Source organism: Schistocerca piceifrons, chromosome 2 (assembly GCF_021461385.2).
Source record: "Schistocerca piceifrons isolate TAMUIC-IGC-003096 chromosome 2, iqSchPice1.1, whole genome shotgun sequence".
NCBI lineage: Eukaryota > Metazoa > Arthropoda > Insecta > Orthoptera > Acrididae > Schistocerca > Schistocerca piceifrons.
In genome coordinates, this window is record NC_060139.1 from 201,341,056 (window position 1) to 201,357,518 (window position 16,463).

The window sequence follows — 16,463 nt, forward strand, 5'->3', positions numbered from 1 at the left end:
TTTGAAATGCTGGAAGCATGTGATTGTATATTCTGACAGCTGAATTCGACAAAACTGGAACATAAAAATGGCACTTGCTTTGAAGGAAATAATAAAAGAACCTTGTGTGGAAACGGAAATCACAGACCATAAATTTCTTGTGTCAGGGCGCTCGTACCTACCAAATGATGTCGTCTTTGGCTCGATAGAAGCTAAGAGTAGAAAATAAACCCATATTTATTCGCCAGATGACTGGATCACCAATGTGAAAGAATCCAAGAAGAAAAATTCCGTTTGTAATACTTCAAATGGTGCATACAGACCTTTTATCCATTGCTTCAAATGGCTCTGAGCACTATGGGACTCAACTGCTGAGGTCATTAGTCCCCTAGAACTTAGAACTAGTTAAACCTAACTAACCTAAGGACATCACAAACATCCATGCCCGAGGCAGGATTCGAACCTGCGATCGTAGCTATCCATTGCTTCTCCCTACTTATACCTCCCGAGCAGATCACGAATGTAAAATTAGAGAGATTCGAGCGCGCACGGAGGCTTTCCGGCAGTCGTTCTTCCCACGAACCATACGCGACTGGAACATGAAAGGGAGGTAATGACAGTGGCACGTAAAGTGCCCTCCGCCACACACCGTTGGGTGGCTTGCGGAGTATTGATGTAGATGTAGATGTAGATGTAGAAAGCAGTTGGAAGCAGCATTGTAAACTGGAAGAAAACCGTCTATGGTCAAAAAGTGAAATGGCTGGACGTTCAGTGGATGATGTATCAAAAGGGATGGACACATTCACTAAAAGACAGAAACAACATCGATCCTTGCATACAGTTCCATCAAATTAATCTTGTCAAGAAAGGCAAAAGAACATTCAGCGCTTTGTAAAAGAGGACGGACGGTGATCTGTGGCAGACCTGGCACACACAAAAAATAAAAAAAAAGTACCTGTTGCATACCCGTAGCGCCCAGTTCTCGTTATAATCATGGATGGGTAATCACTGACGCTACAGATCAGTAACCACCTATCACTATAGCCATCAAAAACCACCATAAACGATATTAACATTATGTCAGAAAAGTTAAAGTCTGTAGCTAAGATTATGTCACCAAAGTTTCCGCCATTAGAGCAACGGTAGAACTTATAAGTTGGTCACGTAATCTCCAGATTTCAAAAATACGACAAAAATATTAAATGACATCCCAGTCAAAATGTGTATATATATTGGTAATCAGGCTGATAAGCACTACAACATAGCGTATTCAGAATATCTAATTCCCAGAAATTCATCGGACGCTTAGTCATCGAGCCCTGCGAGCTAGATCCACCCTCTGGCACGCGTATGCGAATAAGTTTAAACTTAGAAAATTTTTCAATTCTGCTTATTTAGGAGATCTATAGCGTCAGCCATTACCCATCCATCACTACAACGAGAACTGGGGACTATAGGGACGCAACAGTTTCTTTTTTATTTTTGTGTGCGCCCATACTTTTGTTTGCACATTGCAATATAGGTAATGAATCAGTTAAGATCGCAGTCGTTGATATACAGTTGGCGCCCTACCATCTACAACACTGTTTTAGATGTTGACATGGAGTACAATACAAATACTGATGCTGGTAAGCTAATTGATGTTTTGTGTAATCAGTTTTTCGTGTTGGACGTTTTGACTTTCCTTTGATAGGTGTCCAAGTTGTTCCTGGATAACTGTTGTTAACTATATGTATTTTTCATGTTGACCTAACGACATAGTCAAGTATAACTGCAGCAGGCACGGGATATGGAGACTGGACCTTGGACCAATACAGCAAATCGTCCCGTCCGATGAATCATGTTTCCTGTTACACTAGGTTGATGGTAGTGCCGTCATCTAGGTGAATGTGTGCTCGAAACAAGCTCCGATTCGACGAAGGTGAATGGGTCAGTGTATGCTATGGTGGCCATTCACCCGAGCTTCCGTGGGTAGTAAACGAAGGCATTTTGATAGCTAAGACCTACGTGAACATTATTGCACACCATACGCACCTCAGCAGGCTTGACATCTTCACCGAAAGCGCTGACATGTTCCAGAAGAATAGCTGTCCACATCACGAGGCGAGAATCGTGCTCCAACGGTTTTAGGAGCACGATAGTCAATTCACGTTGATGTATTGGTAACCGAAATTCGTCTGACCTCAACGAATGGAACCCGCCTGGGACGCTATCGGGCGCTAGTTCCACGTCCACAAACCACCAAACCGTAATATACGGGAGTTGTGCGATCTTTGCATGGACATCTGGTGCCCCGTATTTCCGGAAACCTAGCAACGACTTGCCAAATCTACGCCACGCAAAATCGCTGCTACACTGCGTTCCAGAGGTAGACCAACTCACCGTTGGCATATGGTCCTAAGTTTTGGTTCATCGGTGTATTTTATCCTGTACGGTGGTACTCAGCCGGAAGTTAGTTTGTTCTAATCTTAATGGTGGAGGAAATCTGGCACCTCGGTGTCGTGCAAGCAGTTCCCGATCACTAGACTTCGAACCAATAGCCTGAACAACATTCTCACAGTATCTCATGGAATGACACCATGTGATACTGTTGACGGTGGTCCTTCACTCAGATGGGGACTTTGTGCTCGGTAGACTCTTGTTGCTATTCAGGAGGAGTCGGCTACGAGATGGAACCGGGTTTCATCTGTCCACACTTTACTTCATCTTTTCGCAGTTTTAAATTTCAAAACGAAGGGGATAATGCAACACATTTTTTCTTAAAGCAGGATTACAACACACCATATTATTTCCCATTCTTTTGGCTACGAAACCCTATTTTTGAACATAATAGTCATTCAGTGCGACGCCCTGGCGTCACCTTACTGGGAGGGTCTGTAAATCTCCATGGTACCATTTTGCTGGTCGAAGTCAGAGCCAACGTCTTTCTGCATCAATAACCTCCCCCTCATCCACACGTACTACTTCCCCCGAAGTGTATTCTAACTGGGCCAGACAGATAGAAGGTGAGAGTCTCGGGCTGTAGGGTGGATAAGCAAGAACAATCCAACGAAGTTTTGTGAGCTTCTCTCGGGTGAGAAGACTTATGTGAGGCCTTGCGTTGGAGGAGGAGAAGTTCATTTGCATCCGCCTATCAGCTCGAATGAGAGTGTCTGCTTGTTCCAACACTGTAGGGTTCACAGATGTGTGCAGGCAGCCGGCACGTGAGAGATCAGATAGGTTCGTGCGACGATGATGAGAGACGTCTCTCCCAGCGAATTACATTGCTTATCTGTCGATATTCTGTTAGCGTTTATGTACATCTGTGATGCTCTGGGTTTCCTCCAAAAGAAACTCAGTGACAAAATGCGGCTGGCCGGGGTCGGTCGTCTGTGTTGTTAACGCTACCGTTCAGTCCACCTACCTCGATAGGCTTCTTACCGATGTCCCGTCACTTTGTGGTAGCAGATACGTGCTAGGCAGCGTTGATGAAACTAATACCTAGTACCGACCACACAGAGGCCGCGTAACTCTAGCTGAAAGTCAGTTCCTGAAAGTTCATGATTAAAAAATCGGGGGTTCGGATATTCAGTCTGCTTGCAGAAAAGCGTTTAAAATTAGATTAACTCTGTTTTTTATTCGTTTGAAGCATATGAAATGGCTATCAAGTCCGTATTTAATATGGTGAAAGTTATCATTGAAAGTTCACTGTCTGTATAACAAATATTCACTCGAAAATGCAGCCAGAATTCTAGCAGGTCCGACCCGACTAATTTTCACGATGCACCACTCAAAGACCAACAACTATTCGAGTTAAACATTCAGTCGTTTCAGTGGTCTTCTTCGTAAGAGGTGCTCACCAACATACTCCGTACAGAGCACGAAACACGCCACCAGAGTTGTTAGCACGACCAGAAAGTTCACACGCTCATATCTCTCAAACTACTTTACTTAGAAAGATCAAGCTTTCATTAAAATGTTCGTAACTCCAGTCGCTTCATTCACGATATGTTCGAACCAAAATTAGCTCACTATTTCCTGCTCTTCCAGAGTATTTTTAAGGAGCGATCTAACATCGTGTTATCCGTAGACCGGCTAGCAAGCGACTCCCTCGAGGTACTCTCCTCTCTGCCCACTCCTCTATTCGTAAGGGAACTGCTTAATTCTGATTGGCTGTTGATCTAAACGACCAATCAGAACGTTCCTTCCTAATCATTTTCGCGGCAAATCTTGGCTTATCCAATCACTAATTTGATAGTAATTAATGTCAGCAAAGGCGGCCGGTGTGGCCGAGCGGTTATAGCCGCTTCAGTCTGGAACCGCGCGACAGCTACGGTCGCAGTTTCGAATCCTACCTCGGGCATGGGTGTGTGTGATGTCCTTAGGTTGGTTAGGTTTAAGTAGTCCTAAGTTCTTGGGGGCTGATGACCTCAGATTTTATGTCCCATAGTACTCAGAGCCATTTGAACCAATGTCAGCAAAACTTCAATTTCTTGTACTATGTTGAATCAAAATAAGCAAAGTGCGAAATATTCTTCAAATTCATAAATAAACTTATTCCGGCTCTAACTTCCATTCTGGCTCGTTTTATACAAAAGCATGCTCACACAGACATACGTCACCTGAATCGTGGTTGCAACATAACTTTCCCACGGTTCGTTTGTACAAAGTTTTACGTAAAATGAAATATTAAATTTTAACGTATGTCCCACATACACTCTCTCAATCATTCTCACTCACTCACACAACAAAATGTAATCAAATAATAATTTTGACCGATTTTTGTAGTACATAACGCAAAGTGACGAAAGTTTTAAAAAGAAAATTCAAATTAATTGATTTTTCTGCACTGACAACTTTGTAATGGCTTCAAATGATAATGAAAGTCAATCTGTTATTTTTCCTAACTTGGTTTGAAAAAAAAAGCGTAGGTTTTAGGACTTTTAGGTAATTCTCTTTATCTCCGGATCCATAATAAATAAAAATCTGAAATTTTGAGATCATTCCATTAATAACAAAAGGCTGTGTACCAAATCTGAACAAAGTCGGACAACAACTAATATGGATTATGTAGATTCGTAGAGGGTATGAGTCTTCGTATTCACTGAATTTTTCGGTATGCAGTTCTCACGGCAGGCAGCGTCAGCTGTGCTGCGTACAGAGCGATAAATAACGTAGTCATCCTGCAGCCACTGTACTAGACGGCTGCGTTCCTTACTGCAACGAATGTTATCTCGTAATAACTTACTGCGTTACAAGTTCTCTGCTTGGTACGCATCTCCGTTACAGACGACATTTTGAGGGCAACATATAACGCCGCCACCAATTGGAACTTCACGAATCTATAGGGGCTGAAGAGGGAATATTCCACAATGTCCCGCAACAAAGTCTGCATTTCAATCGAAACTGGTTGAGAAATGTAAAATGTGTCCATCTATTTATTGAACGCTTCTGCAATATCCTTGGTAAATTTCGAGAAATACGGTAGTTAGTGATGTTTCAGTTTGTATGCATTTCGAAAGACTGTATATGAGTGGGAGAAAAAGGGGTGTTCAAACACCTCACGTACAATTAATAACAAATAACATGGAAAGTGAATTTTACAATGTAATTATGGTATTACAAATGAAATATTTTACGTCATCACAGCTCCAAATTCTCGCGCTATATTCCTCTGATAGATATTATTTTCTGTTTCAGATCGTAGTTGCAGATTAAAGGATATCGGTTCGATAATGTCCTTTCCCGCTGCACGGTGCAAAGTATTTCGAGCAACATGGAGGCAAGTGTAGCCTTCATCGGTCGCGAGGTGTTCATCGGCCGCTTCTTCTTCTGAAGTCTACGAGAAACGGTGCAGATGCGTATCAAGCTGGGCGACGACTGCCCGTCCATGTGCGAGGCAGGGGAGAAGGTGGATGACACCAGGGTGGCCAACGCTGTAGGCACCAACGCTGCAACCGACACCGTAGCGCCCAAAGGGCGTCGTGCGGGATCCTGCAAAAGGTAAGTTGGCAGCACTGCTCCTTGTGCCTATTAGACAGATGCGCAAGCGACGAACGGCCAGGGTTACAAACATCGGCTGCTTGAGACACTGGTACCTCAAATAGTTTGCTTTGAAACAGCTGTGGTGAGGAAGTCTCAAAGTACAGTAATTAATATTACCCATTTTACGGCTCTAAGGAGAGGCAAAGTTATCTCCTAATGAATCCACCTGTTAGAACACCAGAGACGTTGGCAGCTGTCTCAGAAAGCAGAAAAACTGTGCTCAGATTAATACCAGAGGCTCTCACTTGTTATGCTTTGTAATATGGTAATAAAAGAAAGAATGGTGTCATGAATCTACGATCCGAACAACTATCAACGATGTTTCTTTACAATATCAAACAGACAAATCTTCTTTTTCTTCTAATGTGTATTCTCTAATGGATGTTTAAGATTAAATGCTCCACAGGCACTCTATTTCTCTGAGACAGATATCATCTACTGAATATCATGCAGTCTCGTCCACTGCGTAATGTTTCACAACCAAGACTACTTGTTACTAAACCTTCTGTCTTTCACAGTCAACGGCAAGAATCGGTTTCTTTGTTTCGCGTGATGTATAAGATATTGTTTACAACGACCAAACAAACTAAAATGTTTAAATAAGAAGAATGACAATGTATTATATTGATATTGTTACATTTTCTTCATCAGCCCTCTCTATTGACCACACATAAGCTCTTTTATGGTACGGAGTCTTTCATTTGCTCGACTGTAGAAAGTTATTTATTTATGTTATTGTTGCTTAAAGTGTGTTAAGACAAAAAATAACTTTATGAGCCACCTAAATTTAAAACTCTAAATGAAGAAGATAAATCAAATTATTAAAATAAAATAATCTAATAATCAAATTAGCATTACATAATTCCCTAAAGGTGCTGTTTTGTTTAACTTCTTTAGGCATTTTTTTAAATTTTATTGATTATAAGAATTAGAGGTGCGCCAAGCAGTTTAGACTCAACGCATATTACACAGAAAATAAAATTTAAGGACTGAAATAAGAAAAAGATGCGTTTTTGCTTCTACTCTTCACTTATAATGAAATCGTTTCAGCACTAGCCAAGTAATATTGGACTAACATTTATGTAGAGGCAAAATATTGAAACTTGAAAACAAAACACAAATATTACTAATACTGTCGAAAGGTCTAAGCTATTGCTATAGCTCAAACTTATTTGCAGTTGGCACTCATTTATGGAATAACGACTAACATTAATTTATGTGACTCAAATCAGTGAGGTTAGAATAGTTATCAATGAACGAGAACGTCTTTTTTTTTAAGGAAACATGGACAGAAAGCGAGTACAGACATTTCATAGACTCTTAATTTCTAACGAAAAGTGCAACGGTGTAATGGGACGGACCACATATATAAGGACATGGCAAATTTAATGCCACGTGCTATGATTGCAGTCAAAAATGATGAAAGGGTGGACGCAGGAGTGGAAACTCGACTGGTCGAAGGTTTAAAAAGACAAGCTAAGCCTTTGTGAATAAGTAGGCAGTTTGTGGCCCGACAGACTTCGCTGACGGTTTGGCAACAGCCAAAAGCGCAGATCTTCCTGAGATGGAAGTCAGCAGTCCAGCCAGCCTTTCACACCTAAGAAGTACTCAGAGCCCAGCAAAAAACTGAAACAATGAATCAAAGCCCTGCCTGTAAATTGCGTATGTCGTATTTAATATAAAAGTAATTCTTAAATTCAAGACATATAGGCAGAAAGAGTAAACCTCTCACGATGCCACTTGAAGAGATTAATTACTCTTTCGAAGGCGTAGTTGCTATAAATTGACATTAAAAGGTAAAGTACTATGGAAAGAGGTTCCAGCCCCTGATTGGTTGGCGTAAATATTTGTTGTGCGAGCCAATCTGGAGCCGATACCACTCGAACAGCGCACTTCGTGTCGGGCCCACATGAGCGGCGGAAGTGCAAGATTTATTCCCGTACACTCGTGAGATGGCGAATAGATTTCACTATATTCGTGCACAACACTACACTTAATGGACTTCACTGTGCAAGTCGAGAGTGATCAACTCAACGTGGCGGATCCTGAGGGGAATAGAATGAAATTAAATTTACTGCCCAACGCAAAATCAGTAAGGCTGTCTGTACTGGTATACTCGTGCTTCAGTTTACACAAGCACGCAAAAAGGAGGATCAAGAAGAGTAAATAAAACTCTCTCTCTGACATGAAATATAGTTTCCACAGCCATATACACTGAAAAGACAAAGAAACTGGTACCCCTGTCTAATATCGTGTGGGAACCCGCGAACGCGCAGAAGTGCCACAACACGACATGGCATGGACTCGACTGTCTGAAGCAGTGCTGGAGGGAGTTGACACCACGAACACTGCAAGGCTGTCCATAAATCCGTAAGAGCACTAAGGGGTGGAGATCTCTTCTGAATAGCACGTTGCAAGGCATCCCACATATGCTCAATAATGTTCATGTCTGTGGAGTTTGGTGGCCATCGGAAGTGTTTAAACTCAGAAGAGTGTTCTCGGAGTCGCTCTGTAGCAATTCTGGAGGTGTGGGGGGTCACATTGTTCTGCTGCAATCGTCCAAGTCCGTCGGAATGCACAATGGACATGAATTGATGCAGGTGATCAGAAAGGATGCTTATGCACGTGTCACTTGTCAGGGTGTATCGAGATCTGACAGGGGTCCCATATCACTCGATCTGCACATGACCCACACCATTACGTAGCCTCCGCCAGCTTGAACAGTCCCCTGCTGACATGCAGTGTCCATGGATTCCCGAGGTTGTCTCCATACCCATACACGTCCATCAGCTCGATACAATTTGAAATGAGCCTCGTCCGTCCAGGCAACATGTTTCCAGTCTCCAATAGTCGAATGTCAGTGTTGACGGTCCCAGGCGAAGCGTAAAGCTTTGTGTTATGCTGTCATCAAGGGTACACGAGACGGCCTTCGGGTCCGAAAGCCCATATCGATGATGTTTCGTTGAATGATTCCAACGCTGACACTTGTTGAGGGCCCAGCATTGAAATCTGCAGCCGTTTGCGGAAGGGTTCACTTCTGTCACGTTGAACAATTCTGTTCAGTCGTCGTTCTTGTAGGATCTTTTTCCGGCCGCCGCGGTGTCGGAGATTTGATGTTTTAACGGATTCCTGATATTCACTGCACGCTGGTGAAATTGTCGTACGGGAAAATCGTCAATTCATCGCTACCTCGGAGATGCTGTATCCCGTCGCTCGTGCACCGACTGTAACACCACGTTCAGACTCATTTAAATCTCGATAACCTGTGAGGTAGGAGCGGCAACCGATCTAACAACTGCGCGAGACACTTGTTATGTTATATAGAAGTTGTCGGCCGCAGCGCCGTATTGTGCCTATTTACATATCTCTTTATTTGAATACGCATGCCTATACCAGTTTTTTAGGCGCTTCAGTGTAATAACAAAGTAGTTGAATAATTAATGCGGAAGCATCCAAAAAATAATGCACTCGTTCATTCGAAATATACTGACGTTCCAAAACCATACGACTACCATAATATGGTAAAGGAACTAGCCGGAACCGCAAGACCGCTACGGTCGCAGGTTCGAATCCTGCCTCGGGCATGGATGTTTGTGATGTCCTTAGGTTAGTTAGGTTTAACTAGTTCTAAGTTCTAGGGGACTAATGACCTCAGCAGTTGAGTCCCATAGTGCTCAGAGCCAACTAGGCCTAAACATATTTCAGAATTGAATGCAATGTCTATCGCGCCTCTCGACCAGTCACAACAAAGGATCTTATCTACCATAAGATCCTTTGTTGTGACTGGTCGAGAAGCGCCATATAATATCGATTTGCAAATCTGTCCACTTGATAATTTAATTATTTATTGCCTGTGAAATTAGAGTCTCTCCTACATTCAAATATACTGAGTGAAGAAGAGAATTTGTGACTGCTATTCTACAGATTAGCAGAAAAATTGAAGGGAATGATGTGAAGGAAATAATGCATTATATCTCAGTATTGCTATGGCACTTCTTGAAAATAGTGCCAACAAGTGCGAGAATTATCGCAGAATCATCTTAACATCTCATGCATCCAAGTAGCTGACAAGAATAACAGGCAGAAGAATGAAAAGAAAACTGAGGATCTGTTAGATCACGAATCAGTTTGGTTTTAGGAAAGGTAAAGGCACCAGGGTATTCTTTCGTCCCTGTTGTTCAACCAAAACATCGAAGAGGGTATGACAGAAATAAAAGAAAGAATCAAGAGTTGAGTTAAAATGCAAGGTGAAAGCGCATTGATGTTAAGATTTGCTGACGAGATTACTACCCTTCGTCATAGCGAAGAAAAGTTACGGGATCTGTTGAATGGAATTAACAGTCCAATGAGTACAGAATATGGATTGAGAATAAATCGGGAAGACGAAAGTAATGAGAAGTAGCAGAAATGATAACAGCGAAAAACTAAACATCATCACCGGTGATCACGAAGTAGATGATGTTAAGGAATTCCGCTTCCTAGTCAGCAAAATAACCCATTACGGAGGGAGCAAGGAAGACATAAAAAGCAGACTAACACTGACAAAGAGGGCCTTACTGGCGACAGGAAGTCAGCTAGTATCAAACACAGGTCATAACTTGCGGAAGAAGTTTCTGAGCATTTACATTCGGAGCACAGAATTATATGCTAGGTTGTAAGTGCTATTCTGAGTTTGAATGGTTGGCACAGTAGAGGACTTCGTGTCGGGTCGTATCAAACCAGTCAGAAGACTGATGACAGACACAAAAAAAACCTTCTCGATAAATATAGTTAAATATTATTCGTGGGATGGTTCTGCATCATGGGCTGCAACTGGGAGTAGCGGGTGTCCATACAGGATGAATAGCAGCTAACTGCAGCTGCTGGCTGGCTTTCGCCGCTGGTTACCACGCTGCTGCAGCAGACAGCAGCAGGCGGCAGACAGCAGATGTATTGGTTTCCGGCGGCGCCGCGGCGTGCAAATTGTCACCCGAGATGGGCGGGTCTGCTAGCCGTGTGTCAACAGGTGCGTCACACGTGGCCAGACATTCAGCAGGCCGCTGACCGTGGCTTCCACTCAGCCGGCACACACAACGACTTCTGATGTAGCTGTGCACATATTTATTATTATATTCTACTTGGGTTTACGGTAGACTATGCACGATGGTATCTCAAAAAGTAATTTCCACGTTATTGCGGCAGGTCAAGTAATTTTCGTTGTATCTTCTTTCGCTGGCGCCATTGTCCCGCGTCTTTGCGCAGGGTCGACACAGTTAAATCGTATTTGGCATGGTTAATTTTTAAGGAGTGGCCGGATGCACTTTCCGCCGCCACCCCATATCCCCCAGGACAGAATTAGTGTACCCCAACTGTCTGTGTCTAGTGTAAACCATGAAATAGTGCGAACGTGTTTCAAATGACTGCGAGGCGTGTAACTCAGGTGGGACGTGGGGACCAGCCCGGTATTCACCTAGTGGGATGTGGAAAACCGCCTAAAAACCACATTAAGGCTGGCCGGCACACCGGTCCTCGTCATTAATCCGCCGGGCGGATTCGACTCGGGGGCCAGCGCGTCTTCCCGAGTCCAGAAAGCGTGCATTAGCGCTCTCGGCTATCCTGGCGGGTTAAGTAATTTTCGTTGTATGCTGGACATCATTTGAAAGTGCTTTTCAATCTAGTCGTCAAGTCACTGTAAAAGACGATCGCAGCGTTATACCGGCAGTTCAATTCCTCGACGTTAGAAATCTGCTTCGTGGTCACGAAGTCATCGAGAACCGCTGTGTATACGTCCTTACCGTCGGAATATCTGCGACTGCTGCGAATCAGTTCCTCTACGGCCTGGACATTGTCATCTATTAGAATTATATATTAATACCTTCAGCTGTTGACGGGCGTTGATATATATCAACGTGGATAGGTAAAAATGTGTCCCCCGACCCGGACCCGAATCTGGGATCTCCTGCTTATATGGAGACGCTCTATCCATCTGAGCCACCGAGGGCACAGAGGATAGTGTGACTGCAGGGACTATCTCGCTCACGCCTTCTGCGAGACCCATATTCTCACCTTATATTTCCACACACTACGTTCGTAGTGTCCCTACCCAACACACTCATTACTCGTGGAAGACATTCTTATCAAGTCCCTTAGAGTCCAGGTAATATGTGTGCATCCGCACAGAAGAAGAAAGTCATAGCCGGTATTACCAGAACTATATCTTTATATGGATATGGTGTCTTTTCTTTCAGATATGTCCGAAAGAACAGACACCATATCCATGTAAGTATATTGTCATCTATGGTCGATGCAAATGGCCTTCCTTCCCGATCAGCACCGCCCACGTCTGTGCGGCCTTGGTCGCGTTATTGGCGCAACTGGAAGTGACAATGCATTTTGTCCACATACTGGCGGAATTTCAGGATGAATCTCTGTGCAATTTAGATGTTTCGTCCGCAAGAATCGTACTGTCCTGCGTACTTCAACTTTGGCGTTCGTTTCCAGCTGCCACGTCGTTCCACATGTGTAGCTCATCGGCCATCTTCTGATAAGATGTCAACAACAATATAACCTTGCAGCAGCTGAAAAGAAAACTGTTAATCTCTAGCAACAAGAACTGACAGAAACGTATGATAAATACATGAATAAATATCCTCAGAAGAATAGAAACACACTGTATCGTAAAAAAGGGAAAGTCACTCTTATTCCACCAACGGCCTTGTTTTGAGGACGGAGGAGCGGACAGAGCTTCAGGGGACTCTCTTGGCCATAGGGAGCGAATCTGTCCCTAAAATGCGAAAAAATCGGGAATGACCATCAGTATGAGAATGCAGAAGGTAATGGAAACCACTACATCAAAGACAGTGTATATCCACAGGACATGTGGCCTGTAATGGAGGAAGTGTCGTGATAGTCCCTCAAATGGCAAAAAGTTTCCGGACTAATCTCTCATTCGGATCTCCGGGAGGGGACTGCCAAGGGGTTGGTGACCATTAAAAAAACACTGAGTGACCAACGAAAGGATAAAGTTCTACGAATTGGGTGTGGTATGTCTGAAGCTTAAACTTAGAAAATTTGAAAAGGGAAATGTTAAGGCTCAGTCTAGGTATAGTGGGGGTCGATGATGTGAAACGGAAAGAATACTAGGGTTCCTGGTCAGATGAGTATAGGGTAATATCAACATCCACTGAAAATAGTGCAACGGAGTAGGCTTCGTTTGAATAAGAAGGTAAGATAGAGAGGGTGTACTGTGAACAGTTCAGTGATAGTGTTGTACTCTTCAGAATGGACTGAAAACCTACACCGACAACGATAGTTTGGGCACACATGCGACGTCTCGAGCAGAATATGAAGAAACAGAAGGTATGTGAGGATATTCAAAGCGTAATTCATGACGTAAAGGGAGATGAAAATCTAACAATCATGAAGGATTATAATGCGGTTGTACGGGAAGGAATAGAAGGAAGGGATACGTGAGGGTTGAGGGTAAAAACTGTAGTGGAAGACAGAGATTGGAATATATCCAACAAATAAGGACGTAGGGTGCACGTGCTACGATGAGAAGATGCCCAGAGGAGAGGAATGCGTTGTGGACCGCACCAAACCAGTCAGAAGGCTGATCGCTCCAAAAACAAAGAAAGGAAAAACGACGCCCAAGACATGACTGATCCACATCACTGCTGAACCCGTGCTTGAGACGTGCATTGGTACCTGGCATCTCTGTGCGACGGTTGTCAGGAGTCAGACAAATCCGGCTCTCGTCGGTATCATGGACCCATGTTCCATTCCAAAAAATGCCATTTCTACGCGCGGATTCTGCTTTCATCCGTAATGGACGCCGAGAGGCAAATTGATTGCGTGCAGACGGTTCTCTACTGTTTGTGCCTTTGTAGCTATGAAGGAGATACAGGAAGTAAGTTATACAAGTCATCAAACGTCAAGATCATTCCGCAACAAGAGCAGAATATTGTCAGTACAGAGTTTCTTGCAACACTATTCTGCTGCGGTACCGATAACAGATGCATCTCAGTGTTGCGAGTGAAATAGCGTGGCAACTGGAAACATACTCAAAAGTTGAGGTATGCTGGACAGTACAATTCTTTTGGGAAAAATTGCACACAGATTCGCCTTGAAATTCTGGCGGTTTATTGACCATATGGATCGTCCCTTCCAACCGTAGTGAAGTGGTACCAACAATTTGACGAAGGCCGTTCACACCGCCACAGCCGACGATATCCACTCACCGAGTGACTACCGCGGGGTTGCTCAGCACATGTGCTTCTTAATATACAGTGGCCATTCCATCGTCTAAGGTCGTTTGCAGTATTGGAAATTGTGCTCACCCTGGGTTGTGCGATAACTGCCATATGCACATGAAGGTGCAAGCTTTATAGCCAGAGAGAACAACAGGAGTGGAAAATTAAGCAATGCTATTGTCCTCCTGCATGATAATATAACACTACAAACGGCGCGTAGAACGCAAGCCTCGCCTCAAAGTTTTCGATGGGATGTTTGGAAGCATCCGATATACTGTCCACACCTTGCACCATGCGATTTCTACTTTTCGGCAAGCTGAAATAATATCTGCGGGAAAGAGATACTTCAATGATGAAGACGTTCACACAGCGGTTCCCGAATGGGTCCTTTATCAAGGGCAGTTTCTATCAAGACACAAGGAAATCACTGATATGAGGTGCTAGTGGGCATTAACTGAAATCAATGGGAAATCTGAAAAGTTGTGCCACACTGGGATTCGAACCTGGGAATCGGCTTACTAGATAGATGTGCTGACCACTGCGCCATCTGGACACAGTGGTCGTCGCGACTGCACGGCCTACCCTACCTAGCACGACTCCCAACAGACCCAAATTCTAAGGTTATCCACACGCCACAGATGTAGTGTCCCTTGTCCATTATCTTCACTACTCGTTGCAGTTCTCCGATTCCCGCAAGAGTTTGAGTGTGCTCTGCATCTACACATCATTGTCCTCACCTTAATTATGCATCGTTTTAGATCAATGGGGAAATTTGAAAATTTTTGCTGGACAGTGAGGCATGGTTCAAATGGTTCAAATGGCTCTGAGCACTATGGGACTCAACTGCTGAGGTCATTAGTCCCATAGAACTTAGAACTAGTTAAACCTAACTAACCTAAGGACATCACAAACATCCATGCCCGAGGCAGGATTCGAACCTGCGACCGTAGCGGTCTTGCGGTTCCAGACTGCAGCGCCTTTAACCGCACGGCCACTTCGGCCGGCGACAGTGAGGCATGTTAGTGTAGATTGTGCAGTTGTGTATCCGGATGCACCGGTGGTCAGCACATCTGTCTAGTAAGCAGGAGACCCGGGTTCGAATCCTGGTCCGGTACAACAGCTTTCCCCATTGATTTAAATCAATGCCCATTAGAAGCTAACGTCAGTCATGTATTTGTGTCTTGACTCATGATCGCTGCAGAATCAAAATGTGTCTATTCTTCCGGACATTTCCGAAGGAAATGACATTTTATATATATATATATATATATATATATATATATATATATATATATATATATATATATATATAGTAATTCTGTCATCGAGGAACTGAACGGTTGGTAGAATATTCTGATCGTTTTTTTTTTGTTTTTTTGTTCTTTTTTTTTTTTTTAACAGAGATTTGGTGTCTATGTTGAAAAATAGTGTCAGTTTGAAGTCTAGTGTGACAGTCAGCAAAGGTTACTTGGCCAGCCGCAATAAAGTGTAATTTTTTGAAATCCGCTCATACCTCCAAAAGTGCTGTGCGGAGTTGTATTGCATTCTCCTCGGGGTACCAATCACCCATAATTCATAGCTAGCGCTCTTCAACGGGCGTTGTAACCGTGGGAGTCAGTTCTTCAATGATTTATGACTCACGATAGCGACTGAATGTTCAAATGAAGTCTGTGGGCTGCACTTAATTCGGTGGAGAAGTGACAGTACTGGCAATCCTTGTTGAAAGTTAGGAATGATCCTTCGATGCATGCTGACAAACTGGACAACGTACGCAAGTCGCGATGTTTCGTTCACAACCGGAGACAGATTCCACTCTACTGAACTACTAGATTGCTAGTTTACATTTTCCTCCATTACTCAGGGTTCTGAACGTAGTGATTTCCTTATCCTTAATTTACTGACTACGTTGCTGTCGCCAGTGAAAGTGAGGAAGAGTTGCAGGACCAGGTGAATGGTTGAACAGTTATTTGAGCACACACTGTGGACTGAGAGTAAACGGAAGGACTGAAGCGCCTAGAACCGCACGGCCACAACGGCCAGCCTAGAAATGTCACAACAATCTATACAGAGAAGAGAGCGGATACGTGAAAAGAGTTAATTGAAGGCCTCTATGAGGGGGAAGACTTGTATGATGGCATGATCTAACAAGAAACAGGAGTCGATATAGAAGAGATAAGGTATACAACGTTAGAACCAGAATTTAAAACAGTTTTGAAAGACTTACAGTAA

At 43.4% G+C, this 16,463-nt stretch overlaps 1 long non-coding RNA gene across 1 annotated transcript in view; it reads left to right on the forward strand.

The window, feature by feature from the left end:
* The first annotated feature begins 5,903 nt into the window (after positions 1-5,903).
* The window catches only part of LOC124775102, a 322,915-nt gene continuing 312,355 nt past the window's right edge, over positions 5,904-16,463 (forward strand). Inside the window, exon 1 of the long non-coding RNA XR_007015596.1 lies at positions 5,904-5,961. This is a non-coding gene — a long non-coding RNA (uncharacterized LOC124775102). The remainder of the gene's footprint in view (positions 5,962-16,463) is intronic.